This window comes from Monodon monoceros, unplaced genomic scaffold, assembly GCF_005190385.1.
Source record: "Monodon monoceros isolate NGI ecotype Baffin Bay Population unplaced genomic scaffold, NGI_Narwhal_1 Super_Scaffold_1, whole genome shotgun sequence".
In the NCBI taxonomy this organism is placed as follows: Eukaryota; Metazoa; Chordata; class Mammalia; order Artiodactyla; family Monodontidae; genus Monodon; species Monodon monoceros.
The window spans coordinates 57,602,323-57,620,388 of record NW_021703765.1 but is presented as its reverse complement, the minus strand read 5'-3'; the positions used below and the strand labels follow the sequence as shown (position 1 = coordinate 57,620,388).

General features: G+C 43.9%; 1 protein-coding gene across 3 annotated transcripts in view; it reads right to left on the bottom strand.

The window, feature by feature from the left end:
• The window catches only part of RALBP1 (ralA binding protein 1), a 44,322-nt gene extending 32,958 nt beyond the window's left edge, over positions 1–11,364 (bottom strand). Inside the window, exon 1 of one of the 3 annotated variants that reach the window (XM_029220583.1) lies at positions 10,963–11,364. The gene's annotated coding sequence lies outside the window, so the exon portion shown is untranslated. Of the gene's footprint in view, positions 1–10,047; positions 10,069–10,962 lie in introns of those variants that run through there. The other 2 variants (XM_029220565.1, XM_029220575.1) reach the window with 2 other exon arrangements.
• Between the last annotated feature and the right edge of the window lie 6,702 nt (positions 11,365–18,066).

Sequence of the window (18,066 nt, the reverse complement as noted above, 5' to 3'; positions counted from 1 at the left end):
CAATCTGATTGCAAAGTATTATAAGCTGTGTGGTGTCCAATAGGCAAACACAGACCACTAATTTTACTTATTTAAGAGTGAAATAATTTATTTTCTCTTTCAGCTATCGTGTACTATTTTTTCAAATGGTTGCTAAATTGCCAAGCCATAAATACGAATTTAGCTGTGTGGGCCTAACAACGTAATTCAGCATCCTATTAAGCATTTCCATTAGGCTGATACCAGGTCTAAGAGCAAGATATGTACAAGATGAGGCTGAGATATCGTGTCACAAAAGAAAGACGTTATGAAAGATGCTTGGAATCAAGACAAAAGGACTCAGAAGTCAACTAGAAGAAGCTCCCACTGGCCAAAGATGGGACTATATGAGTGCCAATAAAATTAATAACTGCCATGAACTAAAGTATCAAGTATATTTAAATCCATGAGTTCATAATGATACTCAAAAATAAAATTCAGGCTTCCCTGGTGGCGCAGTGTTTGAGAGTCCGCCTGCCGATGCAGGGGACACGGGTTCGTGCCCCAGTCTGGGAAGATCCCACATGCCGCGGAGCGGCTGGGCCCGTGAGCCATGGCCGCTGAGCCTGCGCGTCCGGAGCCTGTGCTCCGCAACGGGAGAGGCCACAACAGTGAGAGGCCCACTTACCACAAAAAAAAAATACTAAAATAAAATAAAATTCATTGGTCACTTTGGAGGATGCTAGAGAACCATGTAATTATTTGGAATGACTGGTAAATGGGGGGGGGAAGCATTTATTTTATCCTGAATCTGCTATACAAAGTGTTGTTCAGTGAAGTTTCTTTTTATCAAAATCTTCCATCTAATAAAGAAAGAAATAAAAGACTGTCACCACTTAATAAGCAATTTAAAAATAGATACTGGCAATGATCAATGACTGCTAATAACACAGACAAAAAAGAGAGAAAATCACACCAGCCTCGCAAAAATAAACTAATGAAAACTTAATCTGATTAAGCCTCAAAATCTGGGGATATGCAATTTAGTTTCTTTAGTTAATACCAAAGAAAAAGAGAGGGGAAGGAGGAAGAGTGGGGGGATGAACTTAAAAATTAAGAGACTTAAGACCAAAAATGAGAAGACAAGCCACAGACTGGGAGAAAATATTTGTAAAAGATATACCTGATATAGGACTATTATCCAAAATGCACAAAGAACTCTTATAACTCAACAATAAGAAAACAAGCGAATTGAAGACACCTCACCAAAAAAAGATATACAAATGACAAATAAGCATATGAAAAGATGCTCCATATCATATATCACTGGGGAATTACAAACTAAAACAACAATGAATGTGACTAAAACAAATCTAATTTTTAAAAAATTATTTTAAAAAATTTTTTTGTAACTATGTGTGGTGACAGATGTTAACTAGGCTTATTGTGGTGATCATTTCACAATATATACAAATATCAAATAATTATGTTGCACGCCTGAAACTAATATAATGTTACATGTCAATTATACCTCAAATTTTTAAAAAAATGACCTTAAGAAAGAAATAAGATACCACTATACATCTATTAGAATGGCCAAAATTCAAAACGCTGACTACAGCAAGCACTGGCGAGGATGTGGCACAACAGGAACTCTTATCAGTGCTGGTGGGAATGCAGAACGGTGCAGTCACTTAGGAAGACAGTTTGGCAGTTTCTTACAAAACTAAATATACTCCTTCCATACAATTCAGCAATCATGTCCTTGGTGACTTTGGTATTTGCCCAAGGAGTTGAGAACTTATGTCCTTACAAAAACCTGCACATGGATGTTGGCAGCAGCTAACTTACAGAAGTACGTTTATTCATAATTGCCAAAACTTGGAAGCAACCGAGATGTCTTTTGGTAGGTAAATGGATAAATAAATAAAACTGTGCTAGAATCCAAACAATGGAATATTATTCCGCACTAAAAAGAAATGAGCTCTCGAGCCATGAAAAGACATGGAGGAAACTTAAATGCCTATCACGAAGTGAAAGAAGCCAGTCTGAAAAGGCTCCATAACATGATTCCAATTGCATGACATTCTGGAAAAAGCAAAACTATGGAGAGAACAAAAACATCAATGGTTGCTAAGGGTTGGGGGAGGAGGGGGAGAGAAGGATGAACAGGCAGAGCACAGAAGATTTTTAGGGCAGTGAAAATACTGTATGATACCACAGTGATGGATACATGTTGTTATAAATCTGTCCAAACCCATAGTGTACAACACCAAGAGTGAACTGTAATGTAAACTATGGCCTTTGGGTGGCAATGCATGTCAATGTCAGGTCCTCACTTGTAACAAACGTCCCATCTGGTGGGGGATGCTGATAACGGGAGAGGCTGTGCACGTGTGAGGCCGGGGGCATATGGGAAATCTCTGTACCTTCCTCTCAATTTTGCTGTGACCCCAAAACTGCTCTAAAAAAATAAAGTCTGAATTAAAAAAAAAAGTAACCTGAGGAAGCAAAATCTGATGTCATAATATGCTCATTTTCTTAAAATGCTAAGCTTAGTTGAAAAATGTAGCATGGTATCTGCTGCTTTTTAATTGCTTGTTACCATTCTAGGGGGATAACAAAATGGACTTCAGTGAGCTTTTTCTTCATTTTTATATTCACACTTTCTTCTCCCATAGTTTTCCACAGAAAGTCAAAGTTCTTTTTTTTTTTTTTTGGCCATGCCACGTGGCTTGCGAGATCTCAGTTCCCCCACCAGGGACTGAACCCGGGCCATGGCAGTGAGAGCCTGGAATCCTAACCACTAGGCCACCAGGAAACTCCCTAGAAAGTCAAAGTTCTTGATTCGCTATTTCTACTTTGGAAGGAACAACTGAAAATTGCTAACATCTTAAAATTACAGCTTCAATTTATGAGTTTTCCTTTAAAAGCTTTCTTCCCAGTGGGGGGGAGGGGAGCTTTCTTCCCTCATCTCCCTCTCCCTCCTTTTTCTCAATAGTAGTTACTTATCCAAATATATTTATCTAAAGGCACCTATCACTGGCAGGTTGGCGAAAGAGCTTATTCATAAAAAGATTAAGGAGAAAGTTCCCATCACACAAAAACACTGTTTTTATAACTGAAAAACACACCTTATTTTTAAACAATGGCAATGGCATGCACTTTTATTCTCAACCTGTCACAATATCTGGCTTTCAATTTGTAGTGCTTTTGAATTAATTTAACCTTCAATTGGGAATGAAGGGTCATGCTTCATTACATCAAGGTATCAGCTCTGAAGCAATTCCAAATGAGTTCTGCTAGCATTTTTGTTTTTAGTTACCTTTTAGGCAAAAGCTTCATATTTAAATATCTGTACAACGTTTCAAGGTGATCAGTTTGAAGGGCTTCACTCAAACTGATCAAATGTAAAGAAACAGGCCTAGTGCCTGGTACACAGGAAGCACTCGACAAATAAATGCCTTGTTCCACAATTTACATCATGACTGTTTAGAACAGAATGTATACATGTTTACACATTCTTTGCCTGTATGTGTATAAAACATCTCTGGAAGAATATACAAGAAAATATTAAGGTGTGGTCTCTTCAGTGGTATCTTTAATGGCTGAGGAAAACACAATCATATTCTTTCCATCTCACCCAGGCCCCCATTCCTCAGTAAAGAAACTGGGAGATACCCTGATGGAGAGAGAATACAGTAAACAGGAAGTAATACAGCACAGTCGTAGGCTTGACTAAGTACCATCACCCTTCATAGGCTGGGCTTCCTTATCTGTAAATACTGACATCTACCTGGCATGGCACTGCCAAGACTAAACAAAATGGTATTCCTGGTACTCAGTAAGTAGCAATAATAATTATTAATCAATATTTAACTTTGCTATTAACTATACAAAACACTATAAAAATATCTGGACAAAACTTGAGATTTTATAAACTATATCCTCCCCCACCCCATAAAAGTGTGAAAAAGGAAGAGTTTTACTGCTTTTTCCTTCCTTGACTCCCATTTTAAAAGACCTTCACAAAATCGTAAGCACATTTTAAAAAACACCATAAACAAATGTAAGAAGCCAAGAAGAAACTTAGAGAAAAAATACTGGCACTAGACATGACAAATACTTTTCAAAATTAATTTTTAAAAAAGAAAAACGGTTGAGGATTTGAACATGAAGCACACAAATACTTTTAAAATGAAAAAACAGGGAATTTAAAAGAAGCTCTTTTTCACCCACCAATTTTCTAAAGATGAACAAGTTTGATACCCAACAATGGGAGGGTGTGAAGAAAGAGACACGTTCACACGCTACTGGTAAAAGTGTAAACTGTTACATCTAGAAGGACAATTTAGCAACACCTACCAAAAATTAATATTCTGACCTAAGGTTAAAACCTTAGCTCCCCTTCCCTGGTGGCACAGTGGTTGAGAGTCTGCCTGCCAATGCAGGGGACACAGGTTCGAGCCCTGGTCTGGGAGGATGCCACATGCCGCAGAGCAACTGGGCCCATGGGCTACAACTACTGAGCCTGCGCTCCGCAACGAGAGGCCGCGACAGTGAGAGGCTCGCGCACCGCGATGAAGAGTGGCCCCCGCTCGCCGCAACTAAAGAAAGCCCTCACACAGAAACGAAGACCCAACACAGCCAAAAATAAATAAATAAATAAAAATTTTTAAAAAAACCTTAGCCCCCAAATACACAAAAGTAAGCAAAGCACTGTTTATGATAGCCAAAAAACCTTTATTATGTTACATCTCTACAAGCACCTCAAATTCCTTAGGAAAAAAAGCAAAGAACAGAGAAAGAGAAAATACTAACGCAACTATATGCTGTCTACAAAAAATTCACTTGAACTATAGTGACAGAGGCAGCCTAAAAATAAATGGAGTACTAAATAAACAGATGGAGTGACGTAAAACGACAGCTTAAGGAACTCCAAAAGTTGCACCCCTCCATAAAAGCACCTAAACTTGGTCAGAAGCAACTTTTTCACAACACTGGAAACTAAGCAAAAGCTTGCAGCAATCCAGGGAGCACTTATTCAAGAAAAACAGCTGAATCTTGCTTAAGAACATAGAACTTTGTGGTATTTAACTTTCTCTAGTCCTATCCTGGGCTTCCCAGATCAGTGGCACCCTTGAAACTAACAGCCCACATTCCCAGCACTGGTCCAGCAGAACCAACCTCATTTGCAAACAAACTGAAATTATTATTCCAGGCTCCCTGGAAGACCTACCTGCTGAAAAGGCTTGCTTTATCTCACCTAAATGCTAACTCAGAACCACCACCCACCGCCCCCAGGGTAAGGCCACTAGGGGGCTGGCAGAGGTTTTAGCTGCTACCACCTGAAGCATCAGGTAACAGCTGGGACAAACACTACGACCAAAACCTTGAGAGGTGTTTTGGGGAACAAGGACCTTGAACAGCTTCAACAAATTCCTGGAAATCTAGGAGAAACGTGTGCACGCAGGGCTATGTACATGCTCAGGAGTTTTGCCAGACGAAGAATTCTTGGTTAGCAGTTTTTTTCTTTCAATACTTTGACTATGTTATCCCACTGCCTTCTGGCTTCTACCGTTTCTCATGAGAGGGCAGCTGATAATGACATTGAGAATGCCCTGTATGTGATGAGTCACTTCTCTCTTGCTACTTTGAAGATTCTCTCCTTGTCTTTGTCCTTAAACTAGTTGATGTGTCTCCGGTGGATCTCACTGAGTTTATCCTACCGGAGAAAGCCCTCCACCCTCACCTCTGGATGACCTTGACCTCTGTACAAACAGGAAATGAAAGCCAAGACAGAGTTGTAAAGTGGTTGAGTACTGAAGGTACACCCCCAAGAGATGCACAGCACCCCTCTGAAAATATCGGGAGATGTTTTTGATACTAAATGTTTAAGGAAATCTCTGTCCAATCATTAGCTGAAGCCTCTGTTCTGTTAGCTTACTGATCAGCTAATGACTGGTCATTAGCTGCCAAAAGAATAAAACAGGAATAAATGTAACCAAGGAGGTGAAACAGGCATACACTGCTAACTACAAAACACTGCTGAGAGAAATTAAAGTAGACCTAAAAAAACCCCTTTTTAATGGATTGAAAGATTCAGTATCATTAAGACAACAATGTATTGCTGTAACTCAAAGTGATCTATAGATTCACGGCAAAATTTCAACAGCCTTTTTTGCAGAAATGGAAATCTGATCCTCAGTTTAATATGGAATTGCAACAGGCCCTGAATAGCCACAAAAAAATAACGAAGGAGAACAAAGTTAGAAGACTCACACTTCCTGATTTCAAAAGGTACTACAAAACTAGCATAACCAAAGCAATGTGGTACTGGCATTAGGATAAATATATAGACCTATACAGTCGATCTGAAGAGTCTAGAAATAAACCCAAACATCTACGGTCCATTGATTTTCGACAAGGGTGTCAAGACTATTCAATGGGGAAAGAATGGTCACTTCAACAGATGGGAATGGGATAATTTGATTTCCACACACAAAAAATGGACCCAATCTCAGACCATATACAAAAATTCACTCAAAATGAATCAACATCTAAATATAAGAACTAAAACCTAAACTAAGGTTTTAGAACTAAGAACTAAATATAAGAATAAAACTCCTAGAAGAAAGCATAGTGTAAATCTTCAAGCCCTTGGATTTGGCAATGGATTCTTAGATATGATAACAAAATCATGAGTAGCAAAAGAAAAAATAAATTGTACTTCATCAAAATTTAAAACCTTTGCCTTGGGCATTAACAAGAAAGTAAAAAGACTACCCAGAGAATGGAAGAAAGTATTTGCATATCATATATACTGATAAGGGTCCAGCATCCAGAATATGTAAAGGAACATTTACAACTCAACAACAAGAAGATGAACAACCCAATGTTAAAATAGGCAAAGGACTTGAATAACTATTTCTCCAAAGAAGATATACAAATGGCCAATAAGGACATGAAAAGATATTCAACACCATCAGCCACCAGGGAAACTCAGATCAAACCCACAATGAGATACCAATTCACACCTACCAGTATAGCTAAAATTTTAAAAACCAGAAAATAACAAGTGTTGGTGAGGATATGGAGAAATCGGAGTCCTTACACTGGACAGTGAAATGGTGCAGCTGCTTTGGGAAACAGTTTGGCAGTTCCTCATACTGTTCAATATAAAAGTCACCACATGACCCGGCAATTCTACTCCTAGGTATATACCCAGGAACAATGAAAATATATTTCTACATGAAAACTTGCACATTCACACTAGGAATATTCATAATAGCCACAAAGTAAATAACAACTTAAATGTTCATCAATGGATGAACAGATAAACAAAATGTGGTATGACCAGACAGTGGAATATTACTCAGCAATAAAAAGGAATGGAGTACTGACACCTGCTACAATATACACGGACCTTGAAAACATGATGCTGAGTAAAGAAAGTCGGTCACAAATGATTACATACATGATTCCATGTACATGAGATGTCCAGAACAGGCAAAACCACAGAAACAGAAAGTAGATTAGTGGTTGCTAGTGAGTGGAAGCAGGGGGAATGGTGAATGGCTGACAATGAAGAAGAGGGGTAATGAAAAGGTTCTAAAACTGATCGTAGAGGTGGCTGCACAACTCTGAACACACGAAAAACCACTGAATTGTTGTGCACTTTAAAAGGATCAATTTTATGTTATATGAATATCTCAATAAAGCTGTCATAAGAAAAGCAGGCTCAACTCTTTGCCAAGTTAAAACTCCCTTCTTAACCCTTTATTACCCTCTGCTAACACTTCTTTCTATTCTTCCCTTCACAGCTAAGATTTGTTTATTCTTGAAATAACCTACATTTGCTTTCTCCACTCTCTGACCTCCCATTAACTCAACTCAAACTTAGCTCCCTCCCCAAATGGTAGCATTAAGTAGGATGCTACGAAACTGCTCTCACTTAGTTATCAAATTCAACAGACTCCTAAAAATCCATGTTTCACTCGAGTTCTCAAAGCATTTGAAATACAGCTTCCTTTATCCTTATTTTTTCTGGAGAGGCAGTTGTGAAGTATAGCTTCCTTTTGAAATGATCCCATTTGGGCTTCTACAACATGTCCTCATGATTTCTCAGCGTTTCTCAACACATAGGAATTTCCCTTTCCAGTTCTTCTTCTCTCTGGCTTCAAATGCTATTGCCCTCCATGGCCTATTTCCAGGACCATCCTCCATCAGTAAACTCTTCCTACGCCGTGTTACCTAAATCAAAGGCTTCAGGAACCACCTATAAGATAGCTTGATGACTCTCCTATCAAGACCTTTCTCTTGTGCTCCAAACCCACACACAAGCACTTCCACCTGGATGTTTTACAGATAACTCCTACTCAGCGTATCCAAAAGCTAAAATACTGTTCCTCCCCAGATTTGCTCCTCTTCCTGAACTCCCTGTCTCAGCATACTTTACTGTTTGTTGTCTATTCAATCACCTAAGTTAAAATCCAAGTCATCTTATCCTACTATTTCTCTCTCACTCCCCAAATCCAAGTGTCACTGAACCCTATTAATTCGGCCTCCTAAATATTTGTGCTATTAACTTATTCCTCTGCATCTCCACTGATTCTACCTTAGTTTAGGCCCTTACCTGTCACCTCAATTATTACAAAAACTCACCAGTCTTCCTGCATCCTCCTTGTCCCTCCATCCCTTCTGAAATCTATACTCTACAATAACCAGAATGGTCTTTCTAAAATGAAAACCTTATCATGGCTCTTTCCTGGTTAAAATCCATAAGCTCTCTTATTATCTAAAGGAAAAGCCCTCGAGAATCCTCAGAATGGCACAAAGTACTTGAGGACTGATCTGTGCACCCTCCTCGTATGCTACTTACCCTGTAAGCCCAGCGCTACAGCTGCAGAGAACAGCTTCCCGTTCTTGCCATGCTCTCTCTCCTCCTGTCCAACTTTCCCTTGGCCTTCCTTTCCTTTCCCAAGATTTCTGCCTCAGTCATGCCTAAACCTTCGGGTTCAAGGACATAAAGTATAAAGCACCTAATACAATGCTTGACACACAGCAAGGAGTTACAATGGGTTGAGAGGCTTAGACCTCTTCTTCATCCTGTCTCAGTGACTCTTGTCTGCTTCGAGGTTAGGCTGACTTACGTCACCTGTCTACAAGACTACTCCTAATTTGGTCTCTGCCTACGTCCCCAGTTTCACATCTTGCCACCACCCTCGGCCCTCGTCAGCCGTACCTGCAGATCCTACAACTCACTCTGTTCGGACTCCCGTGCTCTTCTCACACTGCTCCTCCCGCCTAAATGCCCATCCTTTCTAAGCCTGTATACTCACTGCTCTCCTCCTCTCCCATACGCTTTTCCTGACCACTGCCCCTTGCTCAGTCTCTCCTCCTCTTCCCTCAAGACACAGACCACTGCCTCCTTTGAACACCCACTGCACTCCCCGTCCTTCCTCCGCTCAAAGCAACCTTAAAAACATATTGTACTTGCGGAAGTTCAAGTAAGTGAGAAAGTCTTACCACCCTGAAGGCAGGGGCACTGCCTCATGCATCTGTAAGTCTCCACAGTACCTGATGCACAGAAATTACACTAAATGACCTGCATTTTCCCTTTTTCCCTCTACATATACTAACCTAAGTTCCTATCAGACATTTTCGTTCAAAAAAGAAAGAACATACTTTTGGTTACATTCTGGGCCCAACCTCTCCTTGCCGAGCAAACACCTGTACAAATTAAAGTTAATATGCACTTTCTGATACCACTTCTGTTTTTTCTAAAGTAGGGGAGAAATGGTCCCTGGAAGATCTAAAATGAGAAATACTACTTTAAAGAGACAGTAAATTATGTCGCATAGCTTCAAGATACTCTGTTTAAAGAATTATTTCCCAACGGTCAGTTAAACTAGCCCACCTCGCTTACCTCTATGGGTCACTTTGAAAAGCGGAAACCCTTCTACTAACTTCCTTCCTACCTCTACTACTTGCCAATACAGTTTACAGCAATTACTCATTCTCAGGAAGATACTCAGAAAGGAATTATCAAGTCACCAAGATAATTCGGAAGGCAGAAAGTGAAGTTACCTTTCTCATTCCCAGATCCACTTATTCATTTAGAAGCGCTGCCTCCGTGGCCAGCAAACCACAGGTGGGCCTGTTGCTCATCATCGCTACTTGAATATTGTGTGAACTACCGCCCAGCATGATGGACTGCCACCCAAAGTACTGCAGCGCGGGGACAAGCCCGCTCCACCCAACAGAACGTTGAGTGAAAGCTCTCCTAATGAGGCTCGTCGGTGTGTTAACTCAGCGTCCAAACGACGGTATTTGCACCTGCACGTTCAAAACCCCTCGAGTTAACATTTTAATTATTTTCAAGCATTCGATCAGGCCTTAGAGGAAAGATGCTCTGCTTGCTCAAGACGGAGGCTCTGGAGTCATGAATCCCCAAACCTGAAGCAGCATAAGGACTTCAGGTAAGGCTGAGGTGTGGGGTATCTGGCGAAACCTGTTTCACTCTCACAACGATAAACAAACACACACACGCACCCAGCTGACCTCCATAAGAGCCTTTGGGCGCCAGCCCGCTTGACAAGGAGTTGTGAAAAGAATTCCCAACTGGGCTCTGCCGATGCCCTCGCAGCACCCAGGAGCCCCGCCGCTTCCACGAGCCCTCCCTCCTCACCGGGCGCGCACCGGAGACCCGTCAGCATCCCGGCCGCGATTATGTAAAAGACCGAGTCCCTCTCCCCCGTCCGAGGCCCGGGCCGCGGGTACGGCCCGGCTCCCCACCCTCCCCGCCCAGACCCAAGAGCCGCGACCAGCGAGCGGGAGAAACGGGCAGGGCGGGCCGGAGCAGCGGACAAGCCGCCAGAACCAGCCGCCCCCGGCAGCCACGCCCCCGCCCAGCCGCCCCGCGAGAGCCCGGCCCCGCAACCGCCTGACAGACGCCACGGGAAGGCGCGCGGACGGCTTCGGACAGCGGGGCCCCGCCGCGACCCCCGCCCGCCCCGCCGCCCGCCACTGACCTGCGCCGCCGCCTCGCGACCGCCCGCCGCCGCGGCCGCCTTCTGCGCTGCGCCCCCGGCCGGCCTCGGGCGCCCCATTCCCACCCCGCCCCAGCCTCCGCCTGTTTACAATGATTGGGACAGAACCGGGCGAGCCGGCCCAGAGCGCACGCGCACTCCCTCCTCCCGCTGCACCCTGCTTCCCGGGTCCTCCTCTCGGCGCTGACGGCCGGGGCCGTCCAGGGCCGGCGCCCTGTGCCCCCGCGCGGGGCATGCTGGGATGGGTAGTCCTCGGAAACCCAGCGCCCAGTCCGCAGGCGGCCCTCCGCCGGGAGCCGCACTACAACACCCAGGAAGCATGGCGCCTGCCCGGCCGAGGGGCCAACTGGGGAGACCCGGGAGCGCGCGAGAGAACGCGCCGCGCCAGAGCTCCGCCGGCGCCTGCGCAGTTTCTGGTGGTCGGGGGGGGGGGGGCGGGGGGGGGGGGGGGGGGGGGGGGGGGCCGGGAGGATGCGCGCTTACTCGCGTGAGCTCCGCGAGGACCGTTGGGGGCAGAGCCGGTCGAGGTCCGGAGAAGGGCAGACGCAGTCCTGTCCATGCTCCGGGCAGCCTGAACCCCAGCTACGGAGGCGCAGACCTTCTGCACCGCGGGCTTCAGCCCTAACCAGTTAAACCGGCCCGGAGGCCGGCCCAGCCGCCGCTGGGTGGGGCTCTCCGTGGCCCAGGCTGGGAGGGGAGTCTGGCTTGGGGTGGGGACTTTTGCTGGGGGCTTGGATGCAGGAAGCGCCGTGGGCTTCCGAGGAGAAACTTGTCTAGAACTCTGTATCGGGACTGGCCTCAGCGTTCCTAAAATGGGTGTCGACGAGGACCTCTCTTGGTCCTTGCGGCGCAGCGGGGTCCCCACCATGTACCGAGGAGGTCCTGAATCAGAGCGGTCCTCTGCACGGTTAGCTTGCAGACAGAACTGGATCTAAAGGAAGATGGAAATGACCGCATTTCCCTTCACAAAGGCTTCAAGAATTGTCCTGCTAATGCATGGCTGGAAATCAGGGATCTTTTTACGTGTTCTTGTCTCATAAAGTTTGGCAGTTTTATTAGGGGGATGATAAGATTGGGGATGGATGGGCCTTCCCAATCACATCCATTCCTGCGTGCGATACTCTCTTTACAACTTCATTACGTGTTTAGACTGACCTCTACTCCATCCTGCCCAGTTCCTCCCAAAGCAGCCTGCCTCCATTCTGACAATAGGTCTCTCCCTTGTACCCTGCATTTCTTACTCGGTCAAGTTCAGCCCCCTCCGCCTGACATTCAAGAAGAGCCTATAATTAGATACCAAGATGGTCTGTGTGTGGTAGCCATTGTTTTCTGACTTTTTGAAAAGTTTTCTTATTGCCCCTCTGGCAACAGAACGGTGTCCTGTGACCACTGGGATGGGCATGTTACCTTGCCAGGTACAATACTCTGCCTCTGGCAACAATGATTGGGCCAAGGGATGGGCACTGACCCATGTCGGGCACTATTGAGCCCTTGCTGGAAATTGCTGCATGGACACAGAAAAGGGAGAGAAGATAGAGTTTTACTGTGGTAACTGCTGATGGCCATGTTATTCACAACGTAAAGAGGGCTTTCTGCAGCAACAATGAATGAGGCCAAAACGGGAGTGTGGGGTTGGGGAAAGGAGGGGGAGAGAATCCGGGAGTTGGCAGCATGAAGACTGGCTTCAGCCTCAGAGGCCATGGTTTGTATAGCTCTTTTAAAGTGCTTTGAGGATGTGAACCTAGCTGGGTAAGCCAATGCAATTATTTATTATTTAGGGCTAATTTGTGTTGCCTAACACAAATTTGTTGGTTGCCTCCTGAGGTTCATTCCTCCCACTTAAGCTATGCAGCATAATCGTTCCCTCTGGTGGCTAAGCCTTTCCGGGATGGTCCTGTAACCCAATCAGAACCAATGAGACCCACCGAGACTTGGGTTGGGGCTTCTAGTAAACTGCAGCATCCTTGCTCTTCTGGTATGGTGTAAATTTATGAGGTCTGGAAAGGTGGCAACTGTTTTGCTCCTACAAGAAGAAAGCCTGAAGGGACAGGGTTTAGGAGAAAGGCACCAAAAGAGGCTGAAGACGAAGTCAGTACTGTCAAATGTGCACTAAGAAGAAGAACCTTGCGTTTGTTGCATCATTAGAGCTGCACTGTCAAACCTCACCTGTCTGACCTGTCCTGTAGACGATCCTATAGACTGTTTAGAATTGTGAGCCATAAATTTCCTGTATTGTTTAACTAAGTTTTATTGGGGGGTTTTCTGTGTCTCAAAATTCGGAAAGTCATAACTAATTCAGTTGGATTTCTTTTACTAAATGTTGAAAGGTCCTGACTAATACAGGTTCCTACTTAAAGAGAAACTGTGGAAAAGACTTTCAGCGCTGGTTATATGACACAGTCAACAATTCCTCTGCACACAAAGAAAGTATAAATAAAATTGGACAAAATTGTCAAACACAACCGATTGTTTCAGGGCATTGGAAATCAAACAATTTGAGAAACATCTATTCTTGAAAACTGCTAAAAATTCTAGTAGGAACTCTAGATGTCTGTGAACTGCTTGCCTGAGGCTGCTTCTTTCCTGCCCTGTTGCCCCAGAACTATAGTTTTACTAGTGTAGTTTTAACTAGTGTAGGTGGGGCTAGACAAGAAAACTAGTAGCTTTGCTGCTGGAGGGGGTGGACTTGATTTGTGGTGGGAGGTCAAACACCATGGCTTTGACAGCTGAAGGGAATATTATAATAGTGCATCTGCTATGGAAGACAGCATGGTGGTTCCTCAAAATATTAAACACAGAATTACCATTTGCTCCAGCAATTCCCCTTCTGAGTATATACTCAACTGAAATCAGAGACTCAAAGAGATATTTGTACATCCATGTTTATAGCAGCATTATTTGCAATAGCCTAAAGGTGGAAGCAACCCAAGTATCCATTGATGGATGATTGGGTAAATAAAACGTACTATATACATACAATGGAATATTATATAGCCTTTTAAAAGAAAGAATTTCTAACACATGTAAAACAAACCATGAGAATAGAAAGGAGAAAATGACAGTTGCAGTTGGAGATTTAAAATTCCTCTTAGCAATTGATAGAACAAGACAAAGTCAACAAGGGTATAGAAAACCTGAATTACACTAGCAACCAACTTGAAATATTTGACAACTATAGAAAACCAACCAACAACATCAGAATACACATTCTTTTCAAGCACAAATGAAACATTGTCCAGAATAGATCATATGGTAGGCCACAAAGCAAGTGTCTGAAAATTTTAAAAGGATTGAGAACATACAAAATATGTCTCCTTCTACAATGGAATTAAATTAGACATCAACGACAGAAAGAAATCTGAGAAATTCCCAAATATTTGGAAATTAACACATTTTTAAATAACTGATGGGCCAAAGAAGAAATCACAGGGAAAATTAGAAAATATCTAAAACTGAATGAGAAGAAAAATGTCAGATTTAAGGGAGGCAGCTAAAGCCGTGCTTAGAAGGAAATTAATGTCATTTTAAAAACTTACACTAGAAGGAAGACAATAATCTAAACTTCCAACTTACATTCCCACAAAAGCTTGCTCAAGAAAGTAGCAAAAGAGGAGTGAATCAAACCTAAATTAAGTAGAAGTAAGGAAATAGTGACGATCAGAATAGAAATCAATGAGTTAAAAAAAAGAGAGAGGGACTTTCCTGGTGGCACAGGGGTTAAGAATCCACCTGCCAGTGCAGGGCACACAGGTTTGAGCCCTGCTCCAGGAAGATCCCACATGCTGCAGAGCAACTAAGCCCATGTGCCACAACTACTGAGCCTCAATATTAAAGAAACAAGCAACCCAATCCAAAAATGGGCAGAAGATCTAAACAGACATTTCTCCAAAGAAGATATACAGGTTGCCAACAAACACATGAAAGGATGCTCAGCATCACTAATGATTAGAGAAATGCAAGTCAAAACTACAATGAGGTATCACCTCACACCAGTCAGAATGGCCATCATCAAAAAATCTACAAACAGTAAATGCTGGAGAGGGTGTGGAGAAAAGGGAACCCTCCTACACCATTGGTGGGAATGTAAATTGGTGCAACCACTATGGAAAACAGTATAGAGGTTCCTTAAAAAAATAAAAATAGAGTTGCCATATGATCTACCAATCCCACTCCTGGGCATACATCTAGACAAAACTATAATTCAAAAAGATACATGCACCCCTATTTCACAGCAGCACTATTTACAATAGCCAAGACATGGAAACAACCTAAATGTCCATCAACAGATGAATGGATAAAGAAGATGTGGTGTATATATACAGTGGAATACTACTCAGCCATAAAAAAGAATGAAATAATGCCATTTGCAGCTACATGAATGGACTTAGAGATTATCATACTAAGTAAATCAGAAGGTCCAATACTGGGACTTCCCTGGTGGCGCAGTGGTTAAGAATCCGCCTGCCAATGCAGGTGACACGGATTCAAGCCCTGGTCCAGGAAGATCCCACATGCCACGGAGCAACTAAGCTTGTGCACCACAACTACTGAGCCTGATGCTCTAGAGCCCGCGAGCCACAACTACTGAGCCCGCGCACCACAAGTACTGAAGCCCGCATGCCTAGAGCCTGTGCTCCGCAACAAGAGAAGCCACCGCAATGAGAAGCTCAAGCACCGCAGCTAAGAGTAGACCCCGCTCACTGCAACTATCTTCTAACAGACTGAACCCCTGCAACCCTCAGTTGGGAAGCGCTGCCCTGCGGCAATGAATCTGGTTTGTTAAGTCGCTGCTGTGACGTCATCCAGGACTCAAACAGGAGTGGGAGGCGCTCTAGAATTTTCAGGTCTCCCTCTTCCCCCAGTCAGTTCCTCCATCTAAGACTCCATGGGCTGAGCCATTCACGTGGGTCCTTTGTTACCCCCATGTGGGTGAGAATCTGGAAATACAATTTTACAATTTAAAAATGACATCGGTATTTTTTGTCAATCGAACTACACTTGGTGAAATCCCCTCTGCACTAACTTGAGGAAGAATCAGACCTCGAGTCTGCATTTCCGGCTCGTGGGTCTCCCCTGGTGTCTCAGCAGTTGTTAGAGCGATGAAAGCTGAGGTGCGGGGGTGGGGGGATGGGGGGATAGGGGGAGCGGGCAGAGCTGCCCTGGAGAAGCTCCAAGCCAGAGGCAGGACCTCAGATGCACATCCGCCCCGGCCCTGCCTGACCCCACCCACATTCGTCGTGTTGTCCATTTTAGTAACTTACACCAGCTAACTAGGAAGGAGATTCTGTGCCGTTCTTATGAAAAACAAACCACCAGTTAGCATTACATTTGAGGTTGTTTGAAAGTTCTGTGAAAGAAAAGCCCAACCGTGATCTTGGGACAATTAATTCTAAGACACGTGATTTCAAAGGCTATAATTATATTTCAAGAATATTGCTGATCACCAACATTTGAAATATGCTTTTGCTCCCCCTTTCACAAAGATCATTTTGACATGTTTGCATCTGGGAATTTCTTTCTTGGCAACACTTGTAAAAGCATTGAACTGGGTAAAACTGACATTCTAAACATTCTAAGTCTGTCTTTGATTCTTTCAGAAAAGAGAATAAGGCATAAAAGGGAAGGGAAGGCCATTTAACATCATTAAAACGTCGTCAAAGGTTTGACAGGCTTGTGCTATGGACACCTAAAACAAAACGGAAGTAGTTTCAAAAGGATGAATTTGGGGATTTTCCACAACTTTCCCCACCTCCTTTGCAGAGATGTAGAAGCTGAGGCCAAGTGATATTAGGGGACCCCGTCCACCCCCCGGACACAGCCTGGTTAATAGCAATGCTCCTTCTGGACAGGTCACCACACATCCAGTCCAGGTAGGAGGCCCCACCAGTCTCTCTGCAGATCATTTTCATCACCTGCCTCCTAATTCTAAATCATCACCATTTAGATCATCACCATCACCTAAATCAGCAGCAGCAGCAGCAGAAAGAGCACAAACAGCCACCTTCTAATTTCAAAAGTATGTTTGTTGGGCTTCCCTGGTGGCGCAGTGGTTGAGAATCCACCTGCCAATGCAGTGGACATGGGTTTGATCCCTGGTCCGGGAAGATCCCACATGCTGTGGAGCAACTAAGCCCGTGAGCTACGACTATGGAGACTGCGCTGTAGAACCCATGAGCCACAACTACTGAGCCTGCGTGCCACAACTACTGAAGCCCGTGTGCCTAGAGCCCATGCTCCGCAACAAGAGAAGCCACCACGAGAAGCCCACGCAACGCAATGAAGAGTAGCCCCCGTTCACTGCAACTAGAGAAAGCCTGCACGCAGCAATGAAGACCCAACTCAGCCAAAAATAAAAATAAAATAAATTTATAAAAATAAATAAATAAAAGTATGTTTGTTAAAAAGAGTGAGACGGCTCTACATATGCTGACATGGAATACTGTAATGTATTCAGTGCAAAAAGCAAGCCACAGAGAAGTAAATTCAATATGAGTCCATTCGTTTTTTAAAGAAGATGTGTGTGTATATGCATGGTTTAAAAAAAATAAATGGAATCTCACACACACAAATGTCAGCTGATAAAAACAACAGGCCCCAAATGGAGTCACTTATGCTAAGCCCCATGTCACCAAACCAAGACACAACTTAATTAAAGGATTGACTCTCCCAGGAATGGAATCTTAATATATAAATAGACACTATACATTGCATGTTTACTCCTATTTTCAAAAAGAAAAAGTGAATAAAAATGATATAAAAAAAAATCAGGGGGGCTTCCCTGGTGGCGCAGTGGTTGAGAGTCCGCCTGCCAATGCAGGGGACACAGGTTCATGCCCCGGTCTGGGAAGATCCCACATGCCGTGGAGCGGCTGGGCCCGTGGGCCATGGCCGCTGAGCCTGCGCGTCCGGAGCCTGTGCTCCGCAACGGGAGAGGCCACAACAGTGAGAGGCCCGCGTACCGCAAAAAATAATAATAATAATAATCAGGGGACTTCCCTGGTGGCGCAGTGGTTAAGAATCCGCCTGCCAATGCAGTGGACACGGGTTCGAACCCTGG